The following is a 12,916-nucleotide window of genomic DNA, read 5'->3' on the forward strand; positions in this document are numbered from 1 at the left end:
AGCAGAGGACGGAGCCCCCAGTATAAAATTAATTACTGTTTAACTTTCATCTGGATTTTTTTTCTGGTGAAAGTCACTCCAATTGACAAAAAGCAGCAACTTCAAAAATTGATGATTTTGATGCTTTTTTTGACAATTACTGTACAAAAGCTACCGATTTCAATTTCCGCTTTATCATATTCGTAATCTGCGCAAAAAACTGAAGATAATGACACCTCACTGAACTTTATCGCGGAAATGACGCTATTTCCCCAGTATTTGGCACACATGTCAATTACTGGGGACTAGCAAAATTGAAGCACCAGTAAATGGCACCCATCATTATTTTAAAATTCCAAATAGGGACGAAAATATACTTCTACACAATTAGAGTAACACCTTTCAATTAAACAAAACTTTTGACAACAAAAATTTAAAATATATTTTAAGTCAGATTAATGGATTTATGTGCATGCTTCCCTTAAGCCAGAGAAGAAGCTTTTGCAACAGAAATGGCAGATTTGACACAAGCCACAATTGTTTCTCTTTCCTACGTACTGCTGCCATTTAGCAAAATGAATTGAAGTTATAATCTTTATAATTAATGTACATTCAGTTGGTATATAGCTTTCTTTTAAAAAAAATAAATACGAGTCTTTTTTAGGACATTTTTGTTGAAAGTAACAATCACTGGTAACGTGCAAATTACTGGGGGGTGTTACCCTATTTTATTTTAAAATAGAATTTCATTTGTTCTTAATTGTGCTTGTTACTGCATTTCAAGATTAAAAACCATTTCAGAAAACTTGGTGTATCCGTATAATTATTACTATTTTTTTAGTAATTCACACACTAAACGAGGAAAATTTTAAACCGAAACAAGAGTGACTGAGCTTCTCATACTTTAGGAAATAATATTAGTTTTCATATCTGTACAACTTTGCAATGACTGTCATTTGTTGGAAATAAATTATCGAAACTTAGCATTGAAACTTAATGATATAGAAAATCATTTCAGCTTCGAATCGAAAGGTTTAGATATCAACGTTTACCTTATCAAATGTCAAGTTAAAATAACATCCCTTAATCTCTGACTAAGGAAAACAGGAAACATAACTCTCCCTCATTTAAATATACACCATTATGTCGGCTCCCGAACTATAATCTTGAATAATTATTCCATAAGCCTAGTAAAGAAATGCTTACGTGAAGATCAATGATTATCACCGAAGAAATGCAAATGAAGGAGAGATCGAATATTTTCAGAGCAACCGATGATTCGATAATAAAGTATCAGAAAAGAGACTCTAGACAAGTATTCCTTATAATCAATGCAACATTAGAGGTCAAATTTTGGAGTGGGGTAGTTTGTCACCGTTCGGGTGTGACGTGTCATACTTAACGCCTCTAAAGCCGGCGACAAATTGTGTCCCAGAGTTCGCAGTCAAATGGGGCCATCTATCAATTTCGCTGTGGTTTTGAAGTTCTGCTTTTATGTGTGAAAAATAAGAGTTGTGGCATTAAATAATAATGTTACTGCATGCACTTCTATTGTACAAAGCACTAGCTGACTAAGCAAACGTTGTTCTGCCAAATAAATATTTTCTAGTGAATATTTTGGTTGTTAATTAAAAAAATAAAGAATGTATTGTAAATTTGTGGGGAGGAGATCTTTGACAGAAAGAGGAATGCAGCGCTGTAGACGATAACCACCGATAAAAACAAAAAAACACCAACCATTCATTTTCTCAAAACAGTAATACACACACGCAAAAAGACAAAATTTTTGCATCATTCAAAATTTGGCACGCACTGCTTTGTGATACAAAACAAATGCAGAATAAAATGTCAAAATGAAGCGACGCGCCGGTAAAACGTAGGAAAACTGAAGGATTAAAAAAATGTTGATATCTTCTGTTTCTCTACAAATAAACTGTTTGTAATTAATCTAAGAAAGGCTTTTACAATGATTTCCAACAATAGTTTTTGCAACGATTTTCAACAACCGTTTTTACTATGATTTTCAACAATGGTTTTTAGAATTAATTTCAACAATGGCTTTTACAATGGTTTTCAAAAAGAAGTTCAAGATAGGGATATCCTGATAACCAGCGGTGTAAAATATAATTTATGACCTATTCTCATGCCAACCAAACACATAAAAAAATTCATAAAAATCGGCCGAGACGTTTCGGAGGAGTTCAAACACTAATACCGTGACAGGAAGTTTTCATTTTTTCATATATTATATTTTGCTTTAGTTTAAGTTTTTGATGTGAATATACGTATTTTGTCGAGATTGGTATGCACAATGAACACTGGTTACCGTTGCTTCAAAGAGTATTTATATTTTTTTGCGATGAAACGAGTTCTGAATTACATAATCTCGCCATTGGTATTCAAAACTTGGTTATCCGTTTTTTGTGCTCGAATGTTAACCAGTTCATAATGAGACTCTGGTTAAATGATTTCCGACGGAGTGAAGCTTAAACGATTTTATTTGTTGAAAAAAGAAAGTTATGTCCCCCTCACAGAACTTCTTTTTTTTCAGTTCTAACATAAATAAGCCTGTCCAATATCCAGCATGCTTTTACCAGAGCCATATACACAATGAAAACAAATATTATAAAATACCAAAAATGATTATACAATGGATACAAACTCTATATATATTTCTAGTACAAGATTCAAAATTACGTTTTATTTTTAAACCTTTTTTTTTTCTAATTTAGGGGATGGTGTTGTACCTCGGGACGCATGTACCTTAGGAAACTGCTAATTTCTAAGAATATGTTTTTAGCAGCCATGCTTTTTGTAATTTCTAATAGTAACCTTTATTACAAAGTGGTGCCAGAGTAACAATCAGCATCAAAAGAGTTTGATAAATATTTTCCAAAGTAAATATTTTCTTCAATTTTATTTCATAGAATGTATTTGTATTGGTAAAAAATAATTAACTGAATTTGATTTCATTCTAAAAGAGAAGGACTTTAAATATTTTTGTCATGAGAAAATAATGATAGTCCATCAAAATTGATTAGCATTTAAGTTTTCTTAAACCGCGTGTTGTTTGTACCTCGGGACAGCCAAACCTTAGGACGCATCCCAAGGTACAACATAAACATGGTTCTTAATAATAAAGATATGTTTAGAAACATGACAAACTAAATGATGAGTAAAGTAAGAAAAAACAACGTTAGAAGAAGCACAAATTTGTAAATTACAGCAGACACGTGTTTCGGTGTTACAGGGAACGCCTTTTTCAATGCAAAATATAATGAGCTTATGGATGAAAAGACATCCGACAAAAGCCAAGAGCAGATAAGCATGCAGCTTAAAAGATAAAAACAGCGGATTAGCCAAACACCAATGACAAAGTAATAAACCGATCAGGAACCAATAGGAATGCAAGCAAAGGCCAAGAGCTTTCTCTTAGGTACGAACCCAGAAAGAAAGAATTCAATTGGACAAAGATTAAGCCGAAGCTTAAACAAAAAGAAAAGAAATTGTCAGTAACCGTGAACCGCAAGAAAGGAAAAGCTGAATGGAAAACCATGAAATAAAATAAACAGAAACAAAAAATATTCAAAAAAAGGAAAAATAAAGATAAATAGAAGAAAATTGGCGAGGGGGGGGGAGTGTCAATCAAGACAAAAAGGTAAAAATAAACAAAGGAAGATCGATAAAAATGAATGGAAAAAAAGGGGGAATGGGGAAAGGACAGTATCAAAGATATGGGAGCCAATTTAAAACGCACGATAATAATTTATTGGTTAATTATTCATGATTCATTCTTCATTATTCATAACTTAATTCATTATCGTGATTTGTTTTGGTGCAAAATTGGTTTAAGAATACGGCTGTTTGCTGTATCATGAAAAACATCCCAATGTACAACTAGATGTGTCCCAAAATACAATAGAATGTTGCACCTAGGGACAAATTGGACAAACTCTTACTTTAAATGACTGCAATATTTAATTTTTAAACCGCCTGAATGAAAAAAAAAATATATCGCTGAGGCATAGTTGGGGTATTTTAATATGACTTTTAAATTTTAAATTTGATTAAAACAATTGACGTTAAAAATTAAAATATGTAAAATGTCCCAAAATCATCACTGTGCCCTACTTAGAACTATTGGTTAAAAGCAGAAGTAGTTAAAAATATCATCCTATAAACAAATATTTTCCCTCAAAGAATGCATTTAATAGTATGTTTCCATACCCGTGCAGAAGTTTATACGACTAGCCTACCAAAATGCCAAAAATTGATCTTTAAAAGGAATCAAAGGTAGCACAAAAATGATCTTCAATTTTCCTATTTGCTTTGGGCGAACGGTAAATTTTAAAAACTACATTTGTCGTAAAGCTTGAACGTAAGCGAGGGCTGCAAGGCAATTCATGAAATTGCTTTTAGAAGCAATACATTTGAATATTGCCATTATAATTTGACCCAGAGTTTTCTGTGCTCTTTGGAGGTTTCAAACAGCTTTTCTATGAGCATTTATTTATAATACTAAGAATGTTTCATTATTTATATTCGCTTGAATACAATCAAAAAATGTATTTTTAAAACTACACAGACTGAATGTATTCTTAAGATGCAATAATTTAAGACAATTATTATTTCGCTTAAGATTTTTAACTTATCTTTTTAATTAAAAAAAAGAAACATTTACAATGTAATTAAATGGACCCACACTTGCGTTGCCTGCTACTATAAGATTTTATCGAGCGTAAAAAATTCTCAACATTACAAAATAACTATGAATGTAGAGTTTAAAAAGTTATAATTTCAAGTGAATATGCGCAATGCCGTTAAAACAACCAGGGATACGGAGTCGCAGCGAAAATGACCGACTCCGGCTCCCACTCTGGGAACTTCAGAGCCTTCAATTCCAACTCCCGACTTATTTACCTCAAAATACGCCTGTAAATCGAGATTTACAAGGGGTAAAATTGAATCCTCCTATTGTTGAAGTCGGTTAAAATGTAGCCTATGTTACCCGTGCCATAATACTGTACTAAATGAGACCTAATTCATCATAATGGGATGAATAGTTTGTGCGCTACGGGGGAACATACTTAAATATAATACCAACAGACTGCTAAAACCATAACCCTTCCTCTCGGCTTCGCCGTAGTCGGACAAAAAAATGCTCTTTCGTGCAAAGCAGGAATATCCGCTTTCTTTATAGTTTGTTGACAATTGTACTGTCTTTGATTCTCTATTCAAATAGAATGTAAATCTTTAAAAAAATATATTTGTTAATGATGACAACTAGCTAGTTCATTGACTTAATCAAGTATTTCTTCATGTTTCATAAACAAATGCACTGAATTAGATTTTCAATTTAACTTGAAGAAGCATAACTTATTTTTATATAATGGCAGCTAGCAAGTAAATTGATTTAATTATTTATTACTTCACATTTGGCTGACACATGTACACAATTAGTTAAGCTTATACACTTTATCCAAACGGCTTACCCACTTTAGGCCGCCTAGTAAGGCAGGGTGGGTTTTTCAAGTTTTTGTAATGTTTGGTAATAAATAAAATTTGCGTTTGAAAAAATGCTAGAATCACTTTTTATTTTAAAGTTTACGATTTGTTCTAGGAAATAAAACCTTTTATTTTTTTCGATAAAATGTCAGAAACTAAAATTTGCGATTGTTCTTCTACCCGCTTTTGGCCGCCTTCCCCTAAGCATTCATCAGCGGCAAAAGTTTAGTTTAACCAAATACAGAAAAAAGTATTCTGAACATTAAAAGATCGCAATGCATTTTTTTTTCTTTTTTTTAATAATTACAATGCCGGAAAAGTTAAAAACGTTTATTGGGAAAAATTCAAAATGGTTTTTATACTTTTCAACTTATTAGTCTGATTCTTATTTTTTAATAAGCAATTTTTAAATCTGTTTTCAGTCATTCTAAAATAAATGCAACTTAAAACTGGAATTTGCACGCTTTTTTTTTAGCTTTTTCTAAAACTTATTTTCCTTTTAGATGCTAGAAGCAATACAAAATTATTGAATGCTTACTCAAGTAAATGAAAATAATGACTTTTAAAACCATGTTTACTGAGTTTGAACCAATTGATTATTGGGTCGAATAATCGAATCAAGTTGTGCGGTAATTAAACAAACATCATGTTTTTTTTTTTTTTTTAATTTTATTCATTGTTTTTATTTGTTAAAATACTAACCTGCAAGAATTAATCCCGGGCGTTTCAGATAAGGTTTTACGATATCAAGGACTGTACTATATTTAAATCATGCTTTGATAGAGAAAACAACTCTTTTGGAAAATATTATGTTCTTCAAAAAGCTCCTTCTTTAAGTACTCCCATGATTTTGAAATGCGAAGAGTTTCTGAAACATGTTACTTTATTTTGTAAAAAAATCTTCAAAATCAAAATTTCTCATACTAAATATTGAAAAATAACTATAAAACTAAAAAAATAAAACTACAATAAAAAGAAAAAAATTCTATACTAAATGTGAGCTTAGTTAATGATGCATTTATTATGCAGTGTGGTTCAGTTAAGACTTCCCAATGTTAAACACAAATCACTGTTTTACTTAATAACATATTTGATTTTCTTTTGCAAGTGATAATTGAATTCTTGGAAATTTGCAATGCAATCATACCTCAATAAATAAATAAATAAATAAATAAAAATAAAAATCATTAATTTTTCTATTCTTTTCAGCGATCAATTATAAAGACGCAGTGAAAATTTGCCAACATTTTAATTCGGTTTTACTCTTTTAAACATTAGCAGTTATGTCCGTCACTCTGAAAAGAAGCTCAATGACTGAGCGCGTGAAGTGTTAATTTAAATATTTGCATTGAAGTTAATAGAGCTAGAGCCCGTGAGCGCCAAACCTACATCATAGTATAAAGGCCCAAAATATTTTTGCGTAAGTACATCACAGCAGGTAAGAAAGGTTCGCTATTACTTAAGCTAAGTATCGCTGGCTTTGGTAGGAAACATATAGCAAAAATTGAGCCAAAAACTAAATCATTCCATGTCAAATGGCCTCTTCGTCTCCAACCGCCTATCTCCGATTTGAACGAATTTTTGTACAGGTGCAAATATTCCTTTGAAACTAATCTATACACATTTCTAACTTCCAAAATTCAAATCCTGAGGATCGACCAATAAAAACAAAGGGTTCCAAAATGACAGATAAGCTTCGTAAGACGCATTGACATGCTCAGACCATGGCCCCACTTAATTCTTGTAGGCCGTGGGAATCACTGAAACAAATGGCAACAAAGAGGACGCTACACGGCGCCCCTGTTTCCATTACTTTGCCATTGATTGGTGGATGCAGGGGTTCCCAGTGGCGCCTCTTGCGCTCAAAATGGGCGACGTCCAATCAAAAATATAAAAAAAACTTTGAAACATTGATTGTGATTGGTGGATGCATGAGCTGCATTGAAACTTTGACATTGATTGGTGGATGCATGAGCTGCATCGGTTTAACACAGAAAAGTCAAAAATTGTAAAGGCACGTAAGCGTATTTAGTTGGGCCATGCTCAGACAGATATCTCATTGAAGGCCATTTTGGAGTCCACTTTTTTTTTTATCCTTTTTGATGCATCCTTAATCCTTATGGTTTGTGTTTTGGAACTTAAAATGTGCATTCTACAACGTCCTCGAAATCGGAGATGGTTGAATGGGGACCACTTGGTTACGTGACGTTTAATGAAAATATGATGTTTAGTTTCTGTTGCAATGTTACGCACCTTTGCTACCTATTTCCTGGCAAAGCCTGCGCGACTCAGCTTAAAAAAAGCGAATCTTTCTTACCTGTTTTGAAGCCCTTACGCAGAAAAACTCATGGAATCTTGGACTATAACGCGGAAACTAAACGCCACATTGCTGCAAATGTAAACTATTTATTAAATAATAATAATACATAAAACGTTATTATGAATTTTATGATTATATTTTAACTTTCCTTGAATTCAATGAAAACATGCAAAAAAAAAACACTTATATTGAAAATATATATATATTTATGTGTAATATTAGTTAGTCTTCTTTGACAAGCTGTAGAGCCCTAGCAGAATAATATCATCAAAGTGTTTCAGTGGAAAAAAATAATTCCGAAAATCATCTTTAATCAAAAGAAATAGTTTACAGTAGTAGCAAATCTTTAGATGTAGATAAATAAATGACAAATACACTACTGAAAAACATCAGCTTACGAGCTGCACAATATATAGAGAATATTGGCTTAAAACTACCCATATTTAAGGTTGATGACGCCAAAGAGCTCAAAAAAGAAATGTTTCTCTTAGTCATTTCTTTTGTTAGTGGGGGTATTTTAGTTATGAAAATAGAAAGATATTGAATAAATGATTTTTTTTAACATTTACTTTTTGATATACGATTTTGCATAAATATTTTCTTTGTTTCCGTCTTTGCGCTTATATAGTATAAAAATGTTAGTAACTAGTTCTAGTAGACGAAAGGAAACCAATAATTTGTTAAAAGTGGATAGTAAAAAATATCTGGAGTTGAAGGAAAATACGCAGCACAAGATAAAGCGGCGAAAAAAAATGCGACGTATATATATATTTTTTAAATAGGAGAGACTGAAAAAGTATAAATAAATGTGGAAATGTCCCCAAAAAAGAATTAAATGGAGAAATGCATTTCACTCTGAGTATATTTTAAACTTGATTACCTTAAAAGAAGTATGAAGAAAAAATTTTTTACTTGCTACTATATTGCTACTTCACATGGAAAATAAATAGTCAAAGACGCGAGGACTCACGATAAGAAATGATAATGAGTAAGAACAAAAAGCAGAGTTCAATATGCCCAAGATTTTGCTAACTAAGCAACTCAAACTAAGCACAAACATATTCAAATTTGGATAAGAAAATGGAAAATCGAAAGAAATATTGCACAATAAAAAATCCATGGGAAAAACACTTATCTTTTTAAGGAATATCAAACTTTTATACAATTCAGTGAGGAACTTATGTACTGCAGTAAAGAAAAAAAAACAACTGAATAAATTCCCAATGAATATGGACACAACTAAAAAAGATGGAAAGTTTAATGAAAATCCCAATGTGTCCCACACGTGACATTTATTTTAAAAATATGTGTATAATGTTTAATCTTTTTTACAAGTTAACACTGCAAATAATCAATAGTAAGAATTCCAGTTTTATGATTAAAAAAGAAACCCTACAGCTGCATGAATACAATACAACGGGATTAATTTTTGCTAGATTTGAGAAGGCTGAAGCTGATGTTTAAACGCATGAAAAACACGTCTTAGCAATACTTCGTTAAGAAAACTGTTAAAACAGATTTTAAGGAAAAAAAAAGATATCTTCTCAAATCACATGTGTCCAACACTTTTACTATAAGAACATTTTTAAATTTTTATCTTAAAATTATTCGTTTACATATTTAAATGTTAGGAAAACAATAGTCTAACAGTCCCAAATGTGAAGGCGAAATCACTCCTTTTTGAATACACTTTATGTACGTATGACCTTTTCACGTCTCTCGCTGTCTTGTGATGATATCAAAAATCCTTTTATTGATAAAGTAATTTCGTTGACTATTTCCTGTACACGGATATAAACATACGAGTGTGTTAGTAAAACTAATCCACATAATCTAAATTGTCCATGCTTGTTGAGATCATGTTTATCCTCGCCTGTAAACCGTAAAAGCCGTTAAAAATATAAAAATAGGTTACTTGTAGGAGTGGAACGAAAAATGCTATCATTTAATTTTCTTCTTACTGATAACTTCATATCGACTTTTCATAGATAAGTATTTATGATTGATGAAAGGTGGAAAAAACAATGTAATCACTTCGAGACATTTTGTAAAAAAAAAAAAAAATCCGTTTTCCTCAAATATACTGCAGTTTTCCTTTCTGAAGAAAAACGTGAAAGATATGTTATATTTACTATTACCTTTGTTTATCTCAATGTGACTTGATTTTTAATGCAAGAATTCCGTGAAAAAAAAAAAAAAAAGTAGCGTAATAAGTAAATTAACATGACTTCAACTTGATTTTATCTTTTCCTAAAAATGGAGGACGAATTTGATTTCTAGCTTTGTGTTTATTGTTTGGAACGCTCGACAAGTTTTAACAGATGATTTTAATGGCAGATAAAATTTTCTGAATGATTTTCCTTTATCGATTGAGACAACATAGGCAGAACAAACACTTGAATCAATCTTTAATTGTGTAGTATTCCCTTGTTTGACCGAAAAAAATGGCTAAAGGTAAATTATGCAGCTGTCTTTAATACCAGGGTCATTGTATGCGAAATGAGCAAATCAGCTGTGACTGACATGTCACACATTTTAATGAAAATTTTTATTTAGGTAAATCATGCATATCTATGAGGGAATGTAAAGTATGAAAGTTTAAGAACTGTTTGTTGCTTTGTTATTGAAATTAGCAGTTGATGCTTACGCTAAGCCTAAATTTACAGAGTTCATGACAGCCAGTTTGTGGCTCAATAACTCCGGAAGTTATAAAAATAAACTTAAAAAATAAATATTTTCATTTTATAAACAAATCTCTATTAGGAAAAAGAAAATTCAAATTTATTGGGAACTTTTTTTGAATTTGAAATATTAACAAAGATTGAAAACTTGCCAATTTACTATACATTTCAAATCACTCTTCTAGCTCTTTTAATGAAAACATAACAAAAAAAAAAATGGTTCAGATTCAAACACTCTCTACAACTAACTATCTGCTCTAATTTAGTATATTTTTCGAATTCCATGATAGTGAAATCGTACTTTAAAAAATTTAAAAATTCCGGATGTTTTAGTTTTCCCTCTATTTTAGATGTTTCTTTGAACATGAGCCCTTAATTGTTTCATTTTTTTTTTAACGTAACATACGTTGTATAACGTTGAAGTGTCTTCTATGTAATACTAAATTTTAATCATTGGAATCAGAGTATTTTTGTTACTAAAGTAACTTCAACTAATGAAAAATTTTATGAGTTACTGCTATTTATCGTAAGTTTAGCAAGACTTAACTATTTCTTTCGTATTTCATTTTCTCAAAAGTACGCATATGAAGTACTTGCTGAAATGCTTCCTTAATTATTGTGAAGTATATAATGTTTCAGTTTCTATAATTAAATATCATTCTGCCACTGAAAGTTGAATTTTTCTCTCCACCTGTGCTATGGGAAAAAATACCTCTAAAGTTTCTAGAAGACCTATCTTGTCAGCATGACTAAAAGAACACCCTGAGTTTAAAGATTAGGACAGAAGACCACCTCGTCTAATTCCCAATAGCATTTAAGATTGAGATTTGAGTTTAAGGATTTTTTTTTTTATCCATGAATAAGTATATTTGACGAAATGCAAACATGAATTTCAACCGTCCTGCCGCGACGTTCTTAAAAAAAGGGGATTCCTTCGGTAGCGAAACTCGTCTCTATTTTAGTTATAGCTTGTCTTTCCAAAATAAAAATTGCCAGTTAAACAACATCTGTCACAATGAATCTAATTTTCAATGAAATGCAGATGGTTTTTGATATACAATTAATGGCAAAAGTGCATATTATGGCATTCATGAAATTTTCAAACTATTATCAGTCAGAATAAATTTGTATACGACACGCAATAATCCAGTTATAACTGCAAGATATTTTCCCCTTCTGTCTGCTACAAGCACAAATATTAGGCATTTTTTTGTGTCATCAGTAAAAAAGTTAGGTTCAATAATAATTTAATGAAGTTAACCATTGATAATTTGGAGATATGAAATTATCATCCTTTCATTTAAATGAACAAATGAACACCTAAAGGCTAGGTAACGTTCATAGATTTTATGCGTCTATATTTTTTCAGATAATAGATTTTCTTATTAAGTTAGTGAATCCACATGCACAGTCACAGTAGTACTAATGACGTATTAAAGATGATGCTTGTCTGGAACATCTTGAAATATATTAATGAAAGTACTATTAATGCCTTCAACTGGATTTTCCTTTAAAAAAAAACAAAAAAAAACTTAAATTTTGAAATTTTGAATTCAAATTATGTTTTTCGCAATCACGAGCTGCAGGGCCCTACTCATTGGGGGCTATTGTTTCTAGGAACAGCTTCTTTTTCCCAAGCCTACCCCTCCTTCTGGGCGATTACGTGTGTATAGTTGTGACTCAGTGTGCAGGCATGTATGTGTAGGCGCGCGTGCGTGCATGTGTAGGCTTGTGTGTGTGCGTAGACCTGTGTGTATGCACGTAGGCGTGTGTGTATGTGTGTAAAGGCTTGTGTGTATGAGCGTGAGTGTGTGTGTGTGTGCGCGCGTGTGTGTGTGTGAGAGAGAGAAAGAGCGCGCGTGTGTGTAGGGCATGGACGCCATCGACCAGGAGAAACAGATTCCAGGAGGCAGTGCTCGGAGTCGCGCCTGCAGGAGGCCGGTGGGCGGCCCTGGTTCAAGCTGAAAAAGGCACGGACATCAAAAACGGTCAAGTGAGAACAATAGGCAATCGTGATTTGCTCAAAAAAAAATGAGCCACACATTTTTAGCCAGCTTTTGCATCATTTAGCCATTTATCTAGTTTTTTGAATTTTGGTAATTTCACATAAAACAGAAAGAAAACGCTACTGTTCTGAATTTTGTTTTAAGCATGGAAATCAAAACCAATTTCGAATTTCTTTAAGCAAGTAGCAGAAATACTGTTCCATATTCCTTCAAAATTTGAAAGTTGTTGAAAGTTTCCTTCATTTAAATTTTTGTGCCTATGTGAAGGAGAAAAGCACCATTTTACAAAATGTCACTAAATTCAAAACTGATTTTGAAGACAAAAGGAGTTAAAATGCAACTTCAAAAAAAGGTATTTCTTTTATGACACTTAGCACGTTATTGGGTATCAATTTCAGCAAAGCAAAGGCATTTCTTTAAGCTTG

The sequence above is a fragment of the Uloborus diversus genome, chromosome 5, assembly GCF_026930045.1.
Source record: "Uloborus diversus isolate 005 chromosome 5, Udiv.v.3.1, whole genome shotgun sequence".
NCBI classification, from domain to species: Eukaryota; Metazoa; Arthropoda; class Arachnida; order Araneae; family Uloboridae; genus Uloborus; species Uloborus diversus.